Genomic DNA, 24,026 nt, shown 5'->3' with positions numbered 1-24,026 from the left:
AAATATTTGTTTTACAATTTACATACCTTGCTAAATTGCGTCAACATTCGGAAAACATGAGAAAACATACTGTTGCTAATTAAAAAAAAGATGCATGTCTGGCACAATTGTGCGCCCTTCACATTCTCAAGTGTACACGAATGCAAGCAATTACTGAGAAATGTACGGTTATACCGGTGGCATCTGATTTCTTCAACACCATAACTGCGCTCCCTGCTGTAGTTGAGCTTGAGAAGTATGTAGCACATCCTCTGCTACTGAGGTCTTCCAGGTAAGAGAGAATTCCGGGTAGGATTTCTAATCCATAGGGACATAGCGGGCAACATTAATGAATTCTAAAGCATTCATGAGAGGGTAGCAGTCGTGGGAATAAAGCTAAATCGGAGGTATAAAATGAAGGTAGTACAAGCCTACGCCCCAACCTCCACTCACGATGATGAAGAAATAGAACAATTTTATGAAGATGTTCAATTAGCAATGAGGTAGGTGCAAACTCACTATATTGTAGTCATGGGCGACTTCAATGCAAAGGGGGGAAAAAGCAGGCCGGTAAGCAAGCAATTGGCAACTACGGCACCGATTGTAGGAACAGTAGAGGAGAGATGTTGGTAGAATTCGCGGAAAGAAATAGGCTCCGAATAATGAATACCTTCTTCAGGAAGCGCACCAACAGGAAGTGGACATGGAAAAGGCCTAATGGAGAAATAAGGAGTTAAATTGAGTTAATACTGTCTGCCGATCTCAGCATAGTGCAGGATGTGGAAGTGTTAGCTAGGGTAAAGTGCAGTGACCATAGGTTAGTGAAGGTCTAGGATTTCTCTCAATTTGAAGAGAGAAAGAATACAATTAGTCAGGAAGAAGCAGGCCAACCTAGACTGCAAAAGCAGACCAATTCAAGCAGGTGCTCGCAAACAAATAAGCAGCTTTAGAACAGGAAGATGAAGACAACATAGAGGTAATGATTGAAACCGTAACTAGGCTCATCTCAGAAGCAACAATTGAAGTGGGAGGTAAGGCACCAATGCAACCAGCAGGTAAGCTCTTTCAAGCAACAAAGGACCTAATCAAGAAACGGCAGAACATGAAAGTGTCAAACGCTAGATACAAGATAGAATTCGCTGAACTGTCAAAACTGATCAACAAGAAGAAAGTAAGAGATATTCGAAATTAGAACGTGGAAAAAGTTAAGGAAACAGTAAAATATGGGCGCAGCGTAAATCAGTGAGAAGAAAACTTGGCATAGGAGAAGGCAATATGTATGCACTGAAAGATAAGCAGGGTAAAATCATCAGCAATTTGGGTGACATAGTAAAAGCAGCGGCAGAATTCTATACTGACCTCTACAGTACCCAGAGCAGCCAGGCCACTTTCATTCGAAGAAGTGGCGAACAGGATATAAAGGCAGCTTCTATAACTAGCGATGAAGTTAAATGGACCTCGCAAGACACGACCAGGGGAAAAGCTGCTGGAGAAGATGGAAGAACACTCAATGTATTCAACGAAGAGGAGATATGCTTGAAAAGCTTGCGGCCCATTATACGCAATGCCACACTACTTCAAGTGCACCAGAGAGCTGGAAGAACGCCACCAGTATACTAATCCATAAAAAGGGAGACGTTAAAGAATTGAATTGTAGACCCATTAGCTTGCTTTGAGTATTGTATAAAATATTCACGAAGATAATTTTCAATAGAATCAGGGCAACACTTCACTTCAGTCAACCAAGAGAACAGGCTGGCTTCAGGAAGGGATATTCGCTGATTGATCATATCAATGTCATCAATCAGACTATCAAAAAGTCTGCTGAGTACGATTAACCTCTGTATATACTTGTCATAGATTGTCAAAAGGCATTTGATTCAGTAAAGATACCAGCAGTCATAGAGGCCCTACGTAATCAAGGAGTACCGCAGGCACACGTAAATATCTTGGCAAACATCTACCAGGATTCCACAGCTACCTTGGTTCTCCACAAGAAAAGTAGAACGTTACCTATCAAGAACGGGGTCAGGCAAGGAGACACAATCTCTCCACTGCAATACCCAGATATATATCTGTGCACGGCATGCTTAGAAGTATTCAAGCTCTTGGACTGGGAAGGCTTAGGAGTGAGGATCAACAGCTGAATATCTCAGCAACCTTCGGTTTGCAGATGACATTGTCCTATTCAGCAACAATGGGGACGAATTACAACAAATGATTGAGGACCTTAACCGAGAAAGTGTAAGAGTCGGGTTGAAGATTAATATGCTGAAGACAATGATAATGTTCAATAGCCTGGCAAGGGAACAATAATTCTTGATCGCCAGTCAGCCTTCAGAGTCTGCAAAGGAGTACGTTTATCTAGGTCAATTACTAACAGGGGACCGCGATAATGAGAAGGAAACTTACAGAAGAATAGAATTGGGTTGGAGTGCATACGGCAGGCATTACCAAATCCTGAGTGGCAGCTTACTACTGTCGTTGAAAAGAAAAAAGTGTACAATCATTGCATTCTACCGGTGCTAACATTTGGGGCAGCACCTTGGAGGTTAAGAAAGAATCTCGTGAACAAGTTAAGGACCGCACGAAGAGCGAGGTAACGAAAAATGTTAGGCCTAACGTTAAGAGACAGGAAGAGAGCGGTGTGGATTAAGAGCAAACTGGGATAGCTGATATTTTAGTTGACATTAAGAGGAAAAAAATGGAGCTGGGCAGGCCATTTAATGCGTAGGATGGATAACCAGTCGATCATTAGAATCAATAGAATAGATACTAAGAGAAGGGAAGCGCCGTCAAGGATGGCAGAAAACTAGGTGAGGTGATGAAGGTAGGAAAATTTGCAGGCCCAAGTTGGAATCAGTTAGCGCAATACAGGGGTAAATGGAGATCTCAAGGAGAGACCTTCGTCCTAGAGGGGACATAAATATAGGCTGATGATGGTGATTATTATTTGGTTTTCTAAACCAAAGTTGTTAAATAAAGAAATCTTTAAACTCACGCATGTGGCATAGTGTTTCGGTTCTTCACCATCACTACAACGTGATACCTCACGTAGATGCCTCTCTGCCCATGTTCAAGGCACAGCCGCCAAGCCGTGAGTGAAGCACAAACCATGGCGACCACACCAATGTCACCACCTCTTCATTTTCATTTTGAGCTCTTCATTTTAATGCGATTAGCATTCTTTAGAAACTTCGCGCATTTTTTGGTTTGTGCGTCCGTATCTAACCTCTTCCACGCCACGCTGGGCCAGAACTTGTACTATTGAGTAGGTAGAACAGGACACGTGACACCTGGTAAATGCCCGAACAGGCAACTTTGGCCATTGGATATGTGCAGTTGGCAACCGGAAACTAGGTATGGGAAAATTTTTGGCCAATATTTCAGAATGGGTATGCGCCACTGGATAGGTGCCCGATTGGACAAACAGAACATGAGAGGACATTCTTGCACGTAAACTTCACAGGTGCGCGTTTAGAGGCAAATATTCGGAGGTGATTACAAGTTATCTCTCTAACCGACGGCAATGTGTTTCGATGACGGATGTGACTTCCTCTGCACAAACAATACTCACCAGAGTACTAAAGAGCTGTGTTCAGGGGCCTGTTCTGTTCAGCTTATATGCCAGTGATTTGATATCTATTCTTAAATTCCCGGAATCTCTGGCGTCCGCGGATGATGCAGCAATAATGTTTGAAAGCGACACATTGGATGGACTAGAGGCTGCTATAAATAGGGAGATAAATATGTTCATAGATGGCTTAGCAGAAGAAAGCAAAGTGTGCAATCTTTCATTCGAAGAAAAAAATTACAGATTGTGAAAATTTCCGAGTAAGTGCGGATAATAGGTTTTCGGATCAAGTAAAATCTCTTAACTATCTAGGTGTCACTCTTAAATCCAATATGAATTGAGGATCTCACATTAAGAATTTCTGCAATAAAGTGACACATGGGGGCATATTTTGTTAAGGGCACGCAAATTGTTTCCTACGTATATCTTGCACCAACTCTATTTAGGTTTTCTTCCCACACACCTAGTCTATGGGGCTGAGTCCTGGGGAGCCACATATCCTAGCTATCTAAAACCACTTAGCGAAATACGAGAAGGCGCAATAAGAGTTATAATGCTCCTTTATTCAACAGATCACAGGCCAGCTCTTTTTAAATCACTTCGGATTTTGCCACTGAACAGTGTACACATATACAAGGGCACCCGAGTCACCCATGAAGTGTTAGCAGAGAACGAACCACTTCCGTTAAGCATATTTACTTTACCTGCATGAAATACGAGAGCTTACACTACCAATCACTTTAAATTGCCTGCCTGTAAGGATGCTTATGAAAAGAGATTACTAGAATTTAACGGGGCCCTAATTTGGAATTCTCTTTCCCGTAATGTCAAAATAATCACTTTTTACGAGCGCTCAGGCAGTTTTAATAAATGTGTGAATGCTATTACTGTGAGTTATGAGATTCTTGTTTATTTCGTGATATTTTCATAAAGTTTGTGTGCACCGTATGTTATGTTGCTGCAAACAAAAATATGCAATTTGTTAAATGGGCCTGCCACTGGCCGTGATGGCTATGGAGTCTAGCAATGCTTTTTGTATGTGTAGTAAATTTTTGGTGCAAATAAAGAAATTGTTGAATGAATACGAAGTGAAAAACTCGGCAACAAAAAGTCTAAGTCAGCTAAACAGAAGTTAAAAACTCGGCATCAAATGCAGACGAGTGTAGAGAAAGAAGTGCGCAGAATGTATCGGAGAGTGCAGTGAGCGAGGAGTGTCGAACGGCAGAGAACTGAAGAAGATGTGGCTAACAAAAAATTGAATAAGCCCGCTACACGCCAGTGAAGAACTTAGCAATATGGTGTGTCACTAGACTAACCCAGCGTTGACCACAATGATATCAAGATTTGGGGTGATATATATATATATATATATATATATATATATATATATATATATATATTGTAAGCACATTTCACGTACTTCATCGTTCTCATTTGCATATAGCCATCATCATCCCTGTTTCTCTTGTTCTTCGTGTTTGAGCCTCGGCCGTGCCGGTGGAATAAACGGGTCTGCCAGTGCTGCCTGTCCTGATCGTCTTCCGTCTTTCAAAGTGGTGGAGGCGCGTCAAGATCCCGACGTCCTCCTGCGTTCCTGCCCTACCTGGAGCTACGTTCCGGTCGCCGCCTGCGCCCGGCCACCCCCACAGCTATGACTACCCCTGCGTCGGCCGCCGCCACTATCGCTACCCCTGACGCTCCTGCTCCTACGACATCGGCTGCACTGACATCGTGCACCATTACCACCCCTCATCGTGATCCACCAGTCTTTGCGGGTCTCCGCGGGGAAGACGTCGACGACTGGCTTGACAACTACAACCGCGTGAGTTCGGCCAATGGGTGGACCGATAGACAGAAGTTGACTAACGTCGCGTTCTATCTGAACCACGTTGCGAAGACGTGGTATTTTAACCACGAAACTGACTTCGCCGACTGGTCAGCGTTTACTACCAGCTTGCGGCAAATCTTCGCGTCTTCATCTGGCCGTTCAGAAGTCGCCAAACAGAAGCTCGCTGCGCGTGTTCAACTTCCACAAGAGTCATATACATCGTACATCGAAGATGTCCTGGCTCTATGCCGCCGCGCCAACACTGGAATCACGGAAGCCGAACGCATTCACCACATTCTTAAAAGCATTGGTTCAATCGCATTCAATGCCTTAGCTGTTCAAAATCCTACCTCGGTTCAAGGAATCACATCGACGTGCCAGCGCTTGGACGAGCTTCAGGCGCTCCAGTCTTCACCTGTGACAGCGACATTCCCCTGCCACCTCATTCGGATTTACGTGCTCTTATCCGCACTATATTCGCGAAGAACTTCAGGAGCAGCAACAGAGGAGATCCACTGTTGTTTCCTCCCCATCCCCAACGTTCAAATTGCGCAACCTTGTGAAGCAGGAGTTGGCAGCCATGACGACACCGACATCGTCTGTTGCCCCAGCAGCTTTCCCGATGCCACATATGCGGAAGTCGCTGCAATACCACCTGCCACTGTGCCATCTGGGCCTCCTGACCTTACCTGTGGCCATTTGGCCTCTATGGGCGCCCGAGCACCTGCTGCACCTTCGTATCCTCAGTGGCGTCCACCTTGTTCGGTCTTCTGTTACTGCGGTATACGGGGCCAGATATCGCGTTACTGCAGTCGCCGCCATTTGGATGCAAGCCGAGGCTATACTGATTTCGAGCGAGGCGAGATCCGAAGACACGATGCTTACTACCCACGTCCGTCCGCTTTCACGCAGCGTCGTTCTCTATCTCCTCCAGCGTCTCACATCTGCCTCAGGGCTCCCGTTCAGCCAGACAACGTTCTCCTTCGCCCTACCGCCTCTCTGCATCACCACTTCGCCCCATCTCCCGCCTTGCTGACCAACACTCGGAAAACTAAGGATTGCAGTATTTGGAGGGAAAACGGCGTCCTGTCAACCATCGGAAATACCTCCTTGTCGCCCGGCCAATATGCTACGTGTAGCTCTCGAAGGTGTTCTTTTGCAAGCTCTCGTCGATACTGGTGCCGCTGTTTCCGTTCTGCGTAGTGATTTGTGCTCATGGCTCCGTAAAGTCGGAACGCTTTATCTTGGACCCGTCTTGCGCGGCGCTAATAACCTACTCATTCACCCCGACGGACACTGTACGGCTCGTGTTTTTATCAACGGCATTCGTCACCACAATGAGATGATTGCGCTACCCGCGTGCACCCATTGCCTTATTCTCGGTTGGGACTCCCTGCATTCTGCCTCCGCTGTTATATCATGTAGGGAGAACGTCGTCCACATCACAGATACCAAGTATGCGCCTATTTTGGAGTCGTCACCCTCCATCTTGAACTTGGCTGTCGCTGCAGACTGCGTCCTGCACCATCGTCACGAACACGTTGTAGCTGTCACATCCAGCCAGGTAATCGATGGAGACGCACTAGTTACCCCTTATTCACGCTGCACTTCACGAAGAATTCTAGTCGCCCTTTGTCTCGCCCGGTTTTTACGTGGCCGAGCTCTCCTGTTCGCCTGCAACACAACCCGAGATCCTTTGCTGTTGCCCAAAGGGACGACCGTGGCAACCTTCACCGTCCCTCCACTGATCTCTGTTGCAGCGCTTTCCCCTTCTTCGTCACCAGTACCGCCTCACATTTGGATTCTTCTTCTCTCAGAGTCTTCATTGGTTCTGACCTAATCGCTGCCCAGTCGGATGCGTTACTCGCCCTTTTGGCTAAGCAAAAATCCTGATTTGATAGCTGTGCCACCGCACTGGGCCAGACTTCCGTGGCTACACACCGCATCGCAACCGACGGTTCTGCATTTATACGCCGTCACCCATATCGTGTTTCGCAGTCGGAACGAAAGGTCATTGAAGAACAAGTTGATGACATGCTAGCCCGAAATATTATACGACCTTCATCCAGTTGCTGGGTTTCTCCTGTCGTTATGGTGAAGAAAAAAGATGGTTCCGTTCGCTTTTGCGTTGATTATCGAGCGCTCAAGAAGATTACACGCAAGGATTTGTATCCCATGCCTCGAATGGACGACGCCTTAGACACACTGCAAGGAGCGTAATATTTTTCCAGCCTTGATCTGCGATCAGGATATTGGCATATTCCCATGAACGAGGCTGACAAAGAAAAAACCGCTTTCTCCACGCCGGATGGACTTTATGAATTTAATGTAATGCCATTTGGCCTGTGAAACGCTCCAGCCACGTTTGAACGTATGATCGACACTGTTCTTTGTGGCCTAAAACGGAAGACCTGCCTCTGTTATCTGGATGACACCGTTGTTTTTTTTTTCTTCTAGCTTCAGCCAACACCTGCAGAGATTAGACGAAGTCCTCCAATGTCTTTCAAATGCTGGCCTTCAGATTAATACTTAAAATGCACATTCGCCAGCAGAAGCATCAAAGTCGCGTCACGTCGTTTTAAAGACGGCATCCAACCAGACCCTGAGAAGATTGCTGCTGTGCTTGAATTCTCTTGCCCATCGGATCAAAAAACATTGCGCAGCTTTCTCGGCCTGGCATCTTACTTTCGCCGTTCTATACTCAATTTTGCTATAATAGCAGCTCCTCTACATGAGCTACTGGTCACCGGCGCCTCTTTCACATGGTCCGAAGACTGTAAGTCGGCATTTCAAGCCCTTAAGAAATACCTCACTTCCGGACGGGTGCCTCGTCATTTTGGTTATACTCTACATTGACGAAAGTGCACAGGGCATCGGAGCAGCGCTCCTCCAACGGGGTCGCGCATCTAAAGAGCAGGTTACGGCGTATGGCAGCTGGACCCTCTCGCCATCTGTACGGAACTGCAAGATCACAGAGCAGGAATGCCTGGCTATTGTTTGGTTCAATCAGAAGTTTCGCCCGTACCTCTACGGTCGACACTTCACCATCGTCACCGACCATAATGCTCTGTGTCGTCTGTCATTTATGAAGAACGTGTCAGGATGCCTGGGACGCTGGATACTGCGCTTACAAGAATATGATTTCACGATAACGTACCGGTCTTGCAAATGTCATCATGATGCAGACATACTATCTTGATGCCCGCTTTTGCCTTCTATAGATCATGCGCACTCCGCGTCTCTATGACGTTGCTCTGACGCAACGCCTGCCTCCTACCAGCTCACGCTAATGTCACTGGATCAAGCTCAGCTTTCTTCACGCTCCGATTTAACTTCCCTTCAGCGCGCAAACTCCTACTGTCGACCTCTCATTGATCGCCTTCGTGGCCTAACTTAACCACCTAACAACCGCATGCGACGCCAGCTTCGCCAATTTCGCCTTCAAGAAGGGGTGCTTCATCGTTATATTAATCATCCCACGGGTAACAAGCGGGTCCCAGTCATACCTCGCTGCCTTCGTCTTCGAGTTTTAGAAGCATTTCATGATGACGTTGCAGCCGGCCACTTGGGCTTCTACAAGACCTACGACCGCATCAAGACCCGCTGATTCTGGCCTGGATTGTCCACAACGGTAGCCAAATACGTTGCCTCGTGTGCGTTGTGTCAGCACCGTAAACGCTCCACATCACCTCCTGCCAGTTTTCTTCAGCCTCTGCCATGTCCGACCGAGCCTTTTGAGTTCGTTGGAATTGACTTACACGGTCCCTCGCCGTTGACGCTCTCCGGTCACCGCTGGGTCGTCACTGCGGTAGACCACTTAACAAGATACGCCGAGACTGCGCCTCTTCGATCTGGTGTTGCTTCTGAGGTTGCTGACTTTTTCTTGCAATCGATAGTCTTGCGCCATGGTGATCCTCGTGTTCTTTTGTCCGATCGTGGGAAAGCCTTCCACGTCCTCGAGAAAGTCTTGCGGGAGACTAATACGAAGCATAAAACCACTTCTACATATCACTCGCAAACCAACGGCCTTACTAAACGCTTTCACCAAACGCTCTCTGACATGATTTCTATGGATGGGGTCAAAATGCAGAAAACACCAGTGTATTTAGATTTAGGTGCACGTTAAAGAACCCCAGGTGGTCCAAATTTCCGGAGTCCCCCAGTACGGCGTGCCGCATAATCAGATCATGGTTTTGGTACCTAATACCCCATAATTAAACATGATTTCTATGTAGATATATACTTACGTCCAGACCACACAAACTGGGAAAACATCCTTCCCTTTGTTACATTCGCTTACAATACTGCGACACAACGAACTACCGCATACAGCCCTTTCTTCCTCGTGTATTGACGATCTGCCTCTTCCGTCTTCGACACCGAATTCTTTTTCTCTCCTGCTTCGCCTAACACCTCCCCCCCCCCCCCCCCCCCCCCGAAGAGTTTGCAGCTCGAGTAACGCATTGCCATGAAATTATTCGTCGCAACACCGAAGCTACCCAAGAAGAATGAAAACGTCGCTGCGAGAGTAAACGCCGCAACCTCACCTTCCATCCTGGAGATCGAGTCCTCCTATGGACGCCGGTTCGAACCCCTGGACTTTGCAAGCCGGTACATTGGGCCCTACACAGTCCTACAACAGACTTTCGCAGTGAATTATCTAGTTACTCCGCTTCACTCGGTCGCGGACCGCCGTCGTCGTAGTGCAGAAATTGTTTACGTCTCCTGCATGAAGCACTTTATTCCCCGATCAGACGATCTTTAGATTCCTGCCAGGTTGGCCGCTTCCACGAGGGGGAATTAGTGCAAGCACATTTAACGTACTTCATCGTTCTCATTTGTATATAGCCATCATCATCCCTGTTCTTGTTCGTGCTTGAGCCTGGGCCGTGCCTGCGGAATAAACAGGTCTGCCAGTGCTGCCTGTCCTGGTCGTCTTCCGTCTTTCAATATATATATATATATATATATATATATATATGTATATATATATATATATATGTTTGTGTGTGTTTAACTAACACTAAATGGGCCCTCGGGTAAATATGTATACAAGGTGTTTCATTTTAGCTGCACCAAATTTTTAAAAATTGCCTCTGGCAGATAACACAATTATAATCCTTCATCTAAACTACTCGATCAAGCGGCCATTACTTCCACGAGAAATCAAAACCACTAATTGAATAATTAACATAATTACGCTAATTAACTTTTACAGCGAAGCTGTATACCTCTACCAGCCAAGGAAATTTTCGTGTCGTTGGCGTAGGTCCAGGGAGCCAGTGAAGCGATCAGGAACCTTTGGTACCCGACCCCTGCGCGGGCGATGGCCTCGGTGGGTTCCTAGGAATCCTCTTCCCAGGACGCAAATAAAGTTCATCTGTCTGTCTGTCTGTCGGTCTGGTGGCGTAAGCAAAAAACGTCATGGTAAGCAAGCGGCTCGTGCGAGCGCGGAGCGCATTCGTCCTCCTCGTCGTCTTCTACAGCTGGCTGCGTTGCCGCTCATCCTTCCAGCGCAGAATTTCACTTCTCTTCTGTCGTCGTAATGGGGAGGCCGTGTTTACTGGGCTACGTAGCTGCAAGAATTTTTCGAAATGGTGCCGTAGTAGCGGAGTTACAAGCGTTCGATGATCGAAACATGGCCCTCGCTCGTTTCGCTCTTTCCTTCACTACTATCCTGGTCGGCTGGTCTCTCCTCCTCGCCGAGTGCTCCTACAAATGTCACGTGACAACGTCATCACCAACGCGCTTTTCAAAACACTGTTCACTTGCGATTAAGGCACGTCCAGGCTTGCGGCAAATACACCGACGGCGAACCGGCCCCCAGTGCCGTAGATTGTCTGCCGCGCGAGAGGTGTCCACAGTAGAGGGCAGTTCGGCTGGTGCACCACCCACAGCACTATCAACGGGCCCATCGATAACCGCGAAACTGCGCTCCTCCGCCACCGCCGACGCAAACATCGGCTGCAGCTTCTGTTCGAAGCAAAATAATTTCCCCTAGATAGAGTGATGCGTATATTGTACATTTTATGAAAAACGATATCCACTGTCAAACGTGAAACACGAACAAGAGCTTCGGTACTTGTCGAGCTCAGCTGCAGTGCACGGCTACCGATGGCAGACGACCGGCTCATCTGTGCACGCGTCGCAGCCGACGGCGCCGTTAATATCAGCGTATTTTCTTCTTTGTGTACAATTATTGCGAATAGCGACAACAACGGTAAGAAGATATTGCGGCTTGTGAGCATCGGCGATTCATACCGAAGCGCCGTTCGCTTTAAATTTGAAGTCAACCGGAAAAGGCCTAGCGACGATGTGGGCGCCGTCGAGCAATCGGCGGCGCTTACCACCATTTTCTCGATAGGGAATGGACTGGTGATTTTTTTTTCTTCAAGTGCATAACGCTCGGAGCATTCCCAAAGACAAGAGCCAATCTGTCTGCACATTTTTATGAATACTTCGGAAAGTGTGGAAAGTGCACTCTTACGACAGCCCAAATCGTCGACTTGAGGTTTTGAGAGCGTCAAGAAACTCTCCGTGATTTCTTTTTTTTGTCATTCATTTGAACTACAGCAAGCATTGCGTCGTGCTTTTACTTTTTCATGGTACACAGTAATCAGAAATAAAGTCTTTACTGCGTGGCACAATTATACCACGATGTGAATCACCGGCCGATCGCAATGACGTCACCTCATCGGGAGACCAAGACAAGCCAAAAGCAACGCCCATGAGATGCGTCATGCAGTCAGCAAACTATTTATTGCTTTATTGCCTTTTCCCGAGTAATGTGCTCCCCAGAGGAACGCTAACTGAGATTATAGGACAATAGAAGAAAGGCTGAACCAAATGCGGAGAGAAGGTGAAACCATCAACTTCTGTTACTTCTGCAGCGTGAGTAAGTCATGCGTCACGTGCCGCGGTGCCACAGAGATAGCGGAGTGAACTTTTATAGCTCGGCGTTGAAAGTTTCCGCCCTCATTTGCCGCTGATTCCCGAACCACACACAGCGCCGCCGTATGCTTTATGACTGCCGTTTTATGACCCGCGTGCGCAACCACACTGGCTCTGGGACAAGATTTACGTTCACCTCATGGAAAACACAGAACTGCCGGGTACGCTGAATAGGCTTCCAGACTTTGGGTTACGGCAGTGTGTTAACTTGGGTGTTTCCCGCTGGGAAAGCTGCATTGCATGCCAGCCCTAAGCGCCAATAACAAGCGACGTATCGGCAGTGTAGTTGGGTATTGCGTCGACTAGAATCGGCACGTGCACGTAGCTATGTGCAATGACCAGGTTTTAGTTGCAATGGAAATCAGTTTACGCAGGTTATTTAAGTTGACAGTCGCGATGCTTTAGTTGGCACAATTCTCGTAGTTGGGTTCAACAATGTCCGATATTTTCTGTGCTTTGCCTGTGTTGTTTCATTTTGAGAAGTCTCGAACGGGGAGTTGCTGACAAAGAACGAAAAAAAAGAAGAAATAGAGGAAGACACGGAGTTACAGCGCGCAGAAAGAACAAACCCCTCAATGCTCTCAATTGAGGCACACCGCTGGCTGAAGACCGGCGCGCTCGATCGCGACAGTGACCGTTGCTGAAAGATAACCCTGGATGCGGGCACACGTCTGACTCATTTCGAGTCCAGCGAGCAGCAAGGAACTGAACATACAGCGTAGCAAAACACGGTGAGGGCACTTTCCCAGGCCACGGTTCAGAAAAGACATCAGCGATGGGCATTGCTCTATGGTCGCAGCATGGTCCCTTTGCGGTCTCCGCTCCTCGATTACAGAAGATGGACGTTGTCGTGAGGGAGGGTGGAATGACGGTAAAAGGGATAAGATTGTGACATTGCGTACTGCTGCAGTGTCTGGCAAGGGCTGCGATAAAGAATCGCAGACTCCGAGCAAAAACGCATCCCAATTCCGGCTTTCCTTCATCTTTCCTTTTTCAGTGTTCCCATTGTTTTGCCACACAGAGGCTCACATGAGTCCTGACTGGTGCTTATCACTCATTTTAGCATAGCTTTCAGGGGTGCTCGGCGGCGAGGAGCCAGCCGAGGAACACGATCTGTGTCACTTAATAGGCAAAAGTTGCGATGGAGAGGGCGATCAAAGGAAAGATGGCACGCGAGTCAGACACTGTGAAGCTGCCTGATCGTTGTTTTTTTTTGTGAAAGTTCATGTTGCCTTTGAAGAGCCGTTTCCTTTCTGTTTCTATGTCAGCCAGAGCGTCATAGGTCTGAAAAGTTTCATGCTTCTTTTCATCTTGTTGGTGCGTTGTTCTGGTTGCCTTTATTGCTTTATTTCGAGGCGTATGGGTATTCTTCGGCATTCTTTTCGCGTCTTTCCTAGAAAACTATAACATGCTATGGCTTGTCCCATAGCGGTTTAAATAGTGAAGGATTAAAGTTTGGTGTGCGAACGACATTTGTCATTATTTTCCCACGCTTGGCAGTGTATACTTGATACAAAGTGTGCACTGAAATCCACAGAAAATGCGATAGGCAAAACGCACGTAGAGAAGCCGCAGCTGTTTTCATGCTTGGAAATATCAAACACTTCATTCGATGTATTCATTCCTGCAAAAGATTTCTTGGTTTTTCAATGAAAATGTGTGCAAGGATTCCCGATTGCAGTTTTTACTTTGAAACCCCTTCCGGTATCAGTGTTTCTGTATTTATTTACTTATCAATAAAATTGATTTGAAATAAAAAAAGAATTGTTCATGACTTTTAAACGCGCGGTCCATGCCTTTGCTCCGGCATCTAAGAAAAAAGAAAAATACGAAGGCAATGCTAAACGAACGATAATGCTTAAAACTGCATAATAACTGCAGAAAGAGCTAGTTAACGCGTAATAGGCAGCGTGCATAAGATGGGTTGCGACATAATTGCTGGTGTATAAAACTTGCGATTTGCTTGTGTTGCAGAAAATAAATTTTACTTGATAAGCAGCTTTGTGGCCATGATAGGCCCCCAAACTTCCACTAACATCCATATTGACACATCTCTATAACTGTGGACCTGCGTATAGTTCCTATGAAACAAACTGGAACGCATGCTTTTGTTGAACGTTAACAGCAACAAAATAGGAAGACCCGAAATAGCTGAATTATTTGCGATGTTTTAATACCTTTCAGACGTTCCCAATTTTTCGCGAAGCTGTAGTATTGCCACATCAGTTATACACAAGGCTGCAGGTGCGTTCAGGCCATCGCCATGCTTTCCCGCTATCAACGGCGCATGCACCGCTTGCGCGCGGAGGATCTGCAGAGACGCGGAATGCGTCTGGTTACAAAGAAGGCGAAGCGAAGTGAAAGCACCATCAAGACTCCGCTCAATCAGCTTTGTGGTGGACGGATCCTGCTGCAGCCTGCACCATCCCGGCTAGGGCGGTCAACAGGCAATGTCGGATCCCCTTCGCTGCGAGTCCCGCGGCAGAATTAGCGGGGCTCCACCTAGCCGCCGACATCCTGGCGGAGGACACTCCTGGGCCACCGGTGGCAGTGCTCTGCGACTCGAAACCAGCGCTCCAGAGCCTCATCAACCACCGCCGATCAGGGCTTACGGGGCCCTTGCTCAGCTCAGAAGTTCTCTACATTGGCTGCCGCGGGGGTCAGCATCTCGTTTCACTGGCTACCGTCCCATGTGGGAATAGTCGGTAATGAAGAAGCGGACACCCTCGCCAAAACCGCCCGCCATCCTGAAGTGCCGCTCACACGAGCAGTCACTTCCTCTGATTTTTCGACGCAGCACCTGAAAAAACTGCTCGCAACCGTTCACCGGGATGCCAGAGTGGCAAACAGCAAGGGTCCCAGGCTACTTCCAGAGGGTGGCCTTACCAGGAGGGAACGCGCAACTTTGCTTCGACTGCGCACGGGCTGTGTCTGGACGGCAGCGCGGCTGCATGCCAAGGGACGCTCCAGCTCACCGGCTTGCGAACGTTGCGGTGACCCCGAGACCCTCGACCACCTTCTCTGTGCTTGCTCAGCGCTGGCACAGGACCGCTCAAGGGTCATAACTGCCTACAGGCAACAGGGTCTAACGTGCTGCGACAACCAGCGACCTCCTGTTACCGTCGCCTCCACACCTCCGAGCTCTCCATAGCCTCCTTGGAGTTTGTGGAGTCGAACGGGATCACCACCCATCGCTAAGCGCTCGCCCCCAGCAGGCCATCGCCTTCATCACCGGCCTCCTCCATGGTCGGATGAGACTACTGCTGCTTCGTTACAGTCTGCCAGTTTTATCAAATACATGCAAGACGAACATTCCCGCTCTGGAGAGCATACAAGGTCAAGCCCTACGCACATGTTTAGGGCCGCCTCGGTGCACCTCAACAATAGCAACAATAGCCATCGCGAGAGACCATACGATCCAGGCACACGTAGCTGCCGACTCCCTCAAAGCGCACATTCGTTATCTGTCAAGGATCCCCGACCATCACTTAGCTTCCCTACCAGCGGAGAGACCTCAAGCGGCCTTTTCAAAAGTGATTAGCGTCCATCAAGAGTGTATGCTGTCATATTTTACACTGGTGGCGAAGCCTTCATCTCCCCTGGGGTGCCTACGACAGCCTCAAGTGAATTTTACTATTCCCGGAATCACCAAGAAGGTCAATCATCTATCGCTGGCTCTGAAGCAACTGACGCTCCCATTAATGCAGCAGACATATCATGACTACACACATATATATACCGACGGTTCGACCTCACCTACCAGCTCAACTGCCGCATTAGCCGTTCCAGCCAAGCAAGTTGCAGTTAAATTCAAATTATCACATAGGACTACATCTACGTCGGCAGAACTTGCAGCCCTCCATGCAGCTGTGACCTACGTCAAAGAAGAGCCGGCACAGAAATGGGTCATATTCTGTGACTCTAAGGCAACCCTTAGTACAGTACTTGAAGTGATTTAGTACAGTATTTGAAGTGCACCAGTTTAAGAGACCGCCTGTAGTGTCCCTGTACATAGGCCCACGTGTACTCAGTACTCATTCTCTCCCTATTTTACTCTTTCTATTCCCCTTTCCCTCACCCCTAGTGCAGGGTAGCAAAGCGGATGCTCTTCTGGTAGACCTCCCTGCCTTTCCTCTCCTTGCTCTCTCTCTGCTGCTTCTCCTTCTCTTCCCTTCCTCACATCTTTATCTCCCACTTCCCCTTCCCCTGACGCTGCGCCGTGCTCCCTATTGGGCAGCAGAAGTAGGCGTCTATTTCCCTGATAAACCACTACTACTTGGTGGTGGAGCCTGGCCAGCGTGCTGCCTTCCACTGCTGGCATGTTCGTTGTGCGCAGGCATACTACAGCCAGTAGGAGTGGACATAAACGGCACCTGCGTGCTGGCGCTATACCAGGTGTACATTTTTAAGCTTTACGGAATTTTTAGAAATTGCCTGTGGCAATTTACCAGCATAATTCTTATCATTGAGCTGAGTTACTCGATCAGGCGGACATTAGTAGTACGAGAAATCGAAACACATATTGAAGGAATTAACAAAAAATCACTAAATTAACGTATTAGTTATTGACTTTACGACACATATTGCAATGTACGAATTGTAGTCGGTGAGCTTGTAGGCATATCCACTTGGAATTATATTCCAGAATGACACCAGTTTGGAGACATGCGCCATCAACTTGCCGTAAAAATGCACTCTTTTTCCACTGACTCTTTTACCAAAAATGCGGTTTTATACAATAAAACAAATGTAACTGGTACACCGACGTATTTCGCCCCACACTTTGAGAAATAATATCGCGAAACTGGTGTCATCTTCGAAATTTATTTCAAGTGGACGCGTCTTGCAAGCTCACCGGCTACAATTCGTAAATTGGAATATGTGTCATAAAGTAATTAACTAGGAAGTTCATTAGTCAATTTTTGTTAATTATTTGAATATGAGTTTCGATTTCTCGTGCTACTAATGCCCGCCTCTTCGAATAACTTCGCTCTACGATAAGAGTGATGCAACCTGCCTCGGCGATTTAAAAAAAAATTCGTAAAACTTAAAAATGAATACCCTGTATATCAGTTGCAATTGTTTTCTGAGCAGGTGTGGTAAAGCTGCTTTCTTGAGGCCCTAACTTACTGGGACAAATGAAACCATACCCTCATTCATTTCTGTTGCTAGCAAGCTAATAAACTTTTGAACGAATTGGTATTTTAGTGCAGAAATATATCAAAGCTTACAGAACCATAAACGTGTTTGCGCTATAACATTTCCGATAGGTACGTTAGCTCCCGTAGAAATGAACTTGCAAAATAGCCCTGTGCCATATCAACCGAGTCGACCTGATACGTCCAGTTTGACATGCCACTTCACACCATGCTGCCCTCGACTGCATTTCTTTTCCCTTCGCACGCAATATGTTACCCTCAATCTCGCGGTTTGTTCTACTCGTTTCAATATCTGCCCAGTTCCACATCTTCTATACCATGAAATGTAATGTCATAGTCACATTTGATGTCACATTAATTTTAGTCTTTATGTGCCTTGTGAATAAATAATTACAATTTCATTCATTTGTCATTTTGCTGCGCTTTTAATTGCTCATATTATGTGGGCAGTATTTTTGCAAACGGCGCAAAAACGCAACCGAAGAAGGAATAAAATAAAAATAAAATAAAATCATGACATAATTGCTGTACAGAATAACGAGGTTTTGCCATATTGCTTTTCTCTGAACAGTGTCGCTAGGTGTACCGATTCAAAATCGCTAGACGATAAAAGGGTCTCGTTAGAGAGGTTCCCATTAAAAAAGCGATTTCGTTGGAGCATCCATCCGAAAGTCAGTTTGAAGGAGCTCGTTTGTCCCGCAGTGTATGATACCGAACCTGCCAACATGCAACCGAGATAATGCCTTATTTCTTTATTATTATTACTTGGCATGTACTTGAAAGGTTTATTATCATATGAGTGGTTTACTGGTCCTGGTGATGCCATAGCTTTTATGAAGGTTATCAAAGGACTCTAATCATACCTATTGCTGTATTGCGGCAGAAACTGATCCTGCGGACCAGCCTTGGCGGCTTCGGTACCTTCCGACATCGCGGACGATTTCGCAATAAAAAATTTGAAATTATGGGGTTTTACATGCCAAAACCACAGTCTGGTTATGAGGCGCGCCATATAGTGGGGGACTCCGGAAAATTTTGACCACCTGGGGTTCCTTAACGTGCACCTAAATCTAAGTTCACGGGTGTTTTCGCATTTCGCCCCCTCGAAATGCGGCCGCCGTGGCCGGGATTCGATCCGGCGACCTCATGGTTAGCATCCCAACACCATAGCCACTAAGCAACCACGGCGGGGGACGATCTTGCAGTGGCATCGCATTTTACTAATGGCAGTGCAGCAGCAGGGTGCGCGCAACGTGTTGACGTGTCAGCATGCACGACCGCTCACTCGTTCGCTTTTGCTATGAATGGTGGTCCTTACGGTTTGTAGACGCTCATGCACGTAACATGCGAAACTGACCATTCGCAATAGTGACGTGGCGCTTCTTGTTGGAGTGCGTAGCAATGTATCATTGCAGCTAGAGAAATAGGCTTGTGGCACGTTTTCTCCAAGAACTTGACATTATAGAGTTTTAGCGCGTTCGATTTTCCGGTAAACGCACGCGAGCTGTGTGTGTATTGCCGGATGGGCGGAGGTGTAAAGGTGAGCGGCCTGCACGGTGCAGCTACCTGGAAGCGCAACGCTGAACCAGCGAAACACGGAATATTGCTGTAACAAAGTGTAAACTCTTAAACCTTTAACAATACAACGTGTCCACAATTAAGCTGTTGCCGAGAATTTACACCAGCAGCAAAGTTGAATAGAATTGGTTACGGCTATAATAGCTCTGTTTTTTTTTTGTGGTTGAGCTCTGCGCCACCAGGTGGCTGCACCCTGCAGGCCGCTCACGAATACCGGACACGCTAAAACCCTCCATTGTGATAGAATGTCTACTTTCTGATGAAATAAATTTTTGGGTGACTCTGAACTTCTTAATTTCGTGACTCTTAATTTCGAAATTTAGCACAATTCCATACGTCTTTTGGCCACTATTTGACATCAATCAAGAGGGGTGGTGTTTTGATCAGTGAGCTTCTTCCTACTGTTACTGTGTATATTTATTGATGCAGTTTAACACACAATATAAAGTAAGCGAAAGTCTAATTTCTAATTTTGATAAGAAAACGTACCGCCAGAAGAAGCTGACTTTCGTCTACTCACGCTCAGCCACGGCAATCCACGTTGAAAATAAACTTTCGCCACCCTGTTTATCGGGGCCGTATCTGTGCGGTCTCGCTAATTTCAACTAGTTTTTAACAATCAAGTAGCCTGGAAACACGCCAAACGTAAGGTCAGACCACGCGCTCACTCCTGGCCGCTCCAGATTAGACGCCTTCGCAGACCTCACTTCGTATTGAGGTATTGATAGCGCTCCAAAATGTGCAAGTTCGATGTGGCTACTATCTTTCGGTCAAGCTGATGTAGGACAACGCCGGTTCCCACCATGTAGCGTGTCGGATTGGAGCATATGAGCGCGAACGCGCACTCAAGCCCTCTCGTGCACAAAGCAAACTCTACGCATATAGCATTGCAGTCACATGTAGCTGTGGTCTGCTACGTAGCGAAGATGCCGCAGCCGCCGCGGAGCACAACGACGAGCCCACTGGCGGAGCGTACTGCGGCTCGTTGAGGAGAACCACGTTCGGCGTCTCGTAGGCGCCAAAATCGGAAGAAGTGGCGTCTACGCGAAGATCCAAAATTAAATTTGAACTGCGCGCAACGATTATGTTCACTAGGCAGCGCGTTGTGGGCACACCCCACTCCGCCGTAGTCTTCGCAGTGCAAGGCATTGAATAAGGAACGGGACCGTGGCCGATCGGATCATACGCGACCTTTGATGCTGTACGCATTGAAGTACTTTTTGCAGCAATGTATTTTTGAAATCGTCTATTTTAACTTCAAGTGCATTTATCGACTTCAATAACAAGTGGTTCCGGGCCGCTTTAAGTTATAAAAGAACATCTTTAATACTTGTCTTATTCTGTTGATCTAAATGGTGTTTTCATTGTTCTTTCATTCTTTAAGAAAGGGAAATGTTTTCTACAGCTGTCCTCGCTGTATTCTTTCAGAAAAAGAGAGAGCAAAGAACAATCATACCATGGAAAGTATGATGCAATTGTGAGAAAAACAATGGCGTCAACATGTTCTAATGAAAAGAGATTTGAGCAGCTTATTATATTCGTTTGTTGCAAAATGATTCTTTTACAGCCTATTTTGCCATTAGTTCCACACAATATTATTCGGTCGAATGACCAAGACTTCAACAGTGGTAAGAACGGGCTCGGTTTTTAGGCGGCCATTTCCGGCCAGAGATGAACAAAGCGATCTCATTGAAGGCAAAATACGACGCAGCTGTTCCTTTGTCCAACGACGCTCTGGAGTCATCAAGTCATCAACTGGCTTTGTTAACCACAGCTGCAGTTAATCGCAAATTACAGTCTGTATAGCTTGCCATCGGCAGCCATGTCTCCAGTCATGGTCGTTTGCGCATAATCGTTCCGAGGTGGCACTATAGGAAAAGGGAGCAGGAAAGAACGCACGTATTAGGACAATGTGATGCCGAAACCGACTGTCTATATAATTAGCGCGCAACGTAGCTGGTGGTATTGTTGTCATTAAAAGTTCAATTGGCACAAAATGTACATAGTGCGAATTGGAAATTCCTTATTACTTAAAAAATTGGAGGACGCTTTAGCTTCGCCTTGAAGAGTGGAACGCGATAGCGTTATCGGGACACGCTCGCATCGCATTTTTCTTTGAGTCGGTTTCACTGTAACACAACGTGGGAAAGCCAGCTTACAAAATCCAAGCTTACATCGATCACCTTAAAGTCGGCTTCACTTCTAAACAGAAATGCATTAGTTGGAAGACGTTTTTCCTGGGGCAATGAAAGTCGTATTATATTAAAATGAGAAGGCCCTAGGACCTTTCTGTATGATTTTATTATTGTTTGCTATTGCCGCGACGCGCGCGCATGTCCAAAACGCATTAGGCCGGCCAAGTCCCAATTTGACCTGCCGTAGGGAGCCTACATGCAAGCGCTGTTTGTTTTACAGCGCTTGCATGTAGGCTCCCTAATCTACCGAGGATGTGAGCGCCATCTGGATAAGATTTGCGCAAGTAGCTATACCCAAGCGCGCATGTTAGAAATCCTGTCAAAAAAAAGGGGGGGGGGGAAGGCAGGGAGGTCAACCAGACGAACGTCCGGTTTGCTACCCTGCACAAGGGGTAAGGGAAAGGGGGAATAAAAAGAGGAAAAGCTGAAGAGAGTGAGCATTGTGTGTGCAGCGAAGCACCATGACACCAAAGTCAAGTCCCATAGCTGGTGATGTGCGTTGTAGACATCTGACATGAACCAAGGGCCAGTGGTCGTTCCGTGAATAGGAGGCTGCGGGTGAGCCATGGGACTTACTCGAGACTCGCAAGCACTGGATTAAGAGCATCCAGTACTTGCACTGCACTTCGCGCTGACGGAGTATGCAGCTTGCTTAAGAATATACGAAGGGTATTTTCAAGGGACCGAAGCATCACAACCACTTGCCGGTCTTCTTCGGGCAATTTATCGGGAGTCGGCATTGTGGACTCTACCGCGGTGCACTGTATCCTTTGATGTGACTCTGGTGCCGGCTGTGGCCTCGGCTGTGGCGTGAACTGTGGCGTCGACTGTGGCTTCAACTGTGGCGTCGGCTGTGACGTCGGCTGTGGCATCGGCTGTGGCATCGGCTGTGGCGTCAGCTGTGGCCATGGCTGTGGCTTCTGCTGTGGCGGCGGCTGTAGCTTTGGTAGCGCGGCCAGGCTTCAGTATTAGTGTTCTCCAGCACGACCTTGTCAGAGTTAGACGTGACTCCGCCAGGCCTAGGGGGCAGAGGAGGAGGACTTGTATGTGCCGCGCTCTTTATAGAGTAATCTTCGTTCTTTGAAGTCCGACGGCATCGGGAGCGTCGCTTTCTAATGGCCGCAGCAGCTTCCCCACGAGACGAACGGTATCTTGCCATCTGCTTCAAGACCGCCCTTTCTTTCCTCATTTTATGGCTGTCCTTTGAGGTAGCATCATGGGACCCAATGCAATTGGGGCATTTCAGCACCGTGGCTACACAGGAGTCTGCAGCGTGGGGCTGTGCGCAGTGCGAGCAAACTCTGGTATTCTCGCACACAGCACTCACGTGTCCCAGTCTCAGGCAGTTGCGGCATTGGAGTGGTCTTTGGATAAATGGACGCACAGGGTGTCTAAAGTGGTCCACCTTGACGTGTGACTGAAGAGATTCGCCCTTGAAAACCACCTTCACAAAGTGGGATGTGCCGAGTCAAAACACATGAGTGATGGCGCAGCCATGAACGGCTGGCTTAATTAAAATCGGCAAGTCGGCGCTGGAGATGGAGACGTCCACGTCGCTGATGACATCAGTAGTGTTATCACTGTCCAGAGGAATGCATGAGCGGACCTTCATGCCGCCAAGTTCCGTAAGTTTGCTCAAAGGGATCCGTGCCGTCTCATGTACGACGTCAATAGCCAAGACATTTTTTCGTGTGTTGACTCTGACATTCGTGACTTGATTTGGCGCCACCGCTTCGAGAAGCACCGAGAAAGACTGTCTGTTGAGTCGCCTCAGGGCTCTCGCGTTGAAACCCAACCAAAGCGACCTAGTGTCGCCTCCATTCAAGTGCTGCCATTATTGTGAAGCAGAAACTCTGTCAGAGATTTCCTATTTTGGCAACAACCACATCGACCCTGTCGCTACTCCTCGTTCTAGACGCCATCGTTTCCATCTACAGTGGCCTATATTTTCGTTTCCAACATTTCAGTTTTTATCAGACTTTTGTCCCTCTTTCGACTCCCATCCGATAGGGAACTTACTTCGCCTATTATCCACCTTCTGTGGCTCTAGCATTTCTTCATGTCTGTGTTCCTTTAAAACGTTGATTTAAATCACGCCATGGGTTCGTCAGTAGATAAATGACTTTATTTTCTAAGGTGTCTGCTTGTAGCTGTGCGCATTCTTAATGTATTTTTCGCAGCGAAACCAGTTTGCAGCCTTCTAGTCACGTCCACAGTTCCGTATTCTGGACCCTTTTCTTTCTTTTCCTTAGCCTTGCCGCTAATAATCTTTTTTTTTCACTTTACCTATTCCGAAACATTTCAATAATGGTCGAGTGCGATCGATCACAGCTTTGATTCCGTCCTTTAAAATGATCGTGATTTCAGAGGAACAAATGGAGAATAGAAGAAACGTTAATTTTCAACTCGGGAGTTTTGTGAGCGCTGGCTCCTTTCATTTACATTCGAGAAAGGGGCTGCTTTGTGTTCAGGAACTTAAGGAAAACCGACAACCGACAGCTTGATCAAACGATGTATTCTCGCATTTCTGTTAGACTTCCTTTGGCGTTCTCGTTGAGCGATTGCGTTTAGTTCATGTGTATTTTCGTTTCTTTTTTCTTGCCTTCTCGGTTAAAAATATTCCAAGAAACTATGCGAAAAGCTAGTTCTCCTAATTTGTACCGCCTTCCCTGTTTCTTTTTGTCGAACCATTATATTGTTCTTTTGCGCATTTTTTTAAATTCTTGCTGCTGAACATACTTCTTGTTATCAGCCTTTCCCCT

Source organism: Dermacentor silvarum, chromosome 6 (genome assembly GCF_013339745.2).
Source record: "Dermacentor silvarum isolate Dsil-2018 chromosome 6, BIME_Dsil_1.4, whole genome shotgun sequence".
Lineage (NCBI taxonomy): Eukaryota > Metazoa > Arthropoda > Arachnida > Ixodida > Ixodidae > Dermacentor > Dermacentor silvarum.
The sequence above is the reverse complement of the archived record's forward strand: the minus strand, read 5'-3'. Positions refer to the sequence as shown.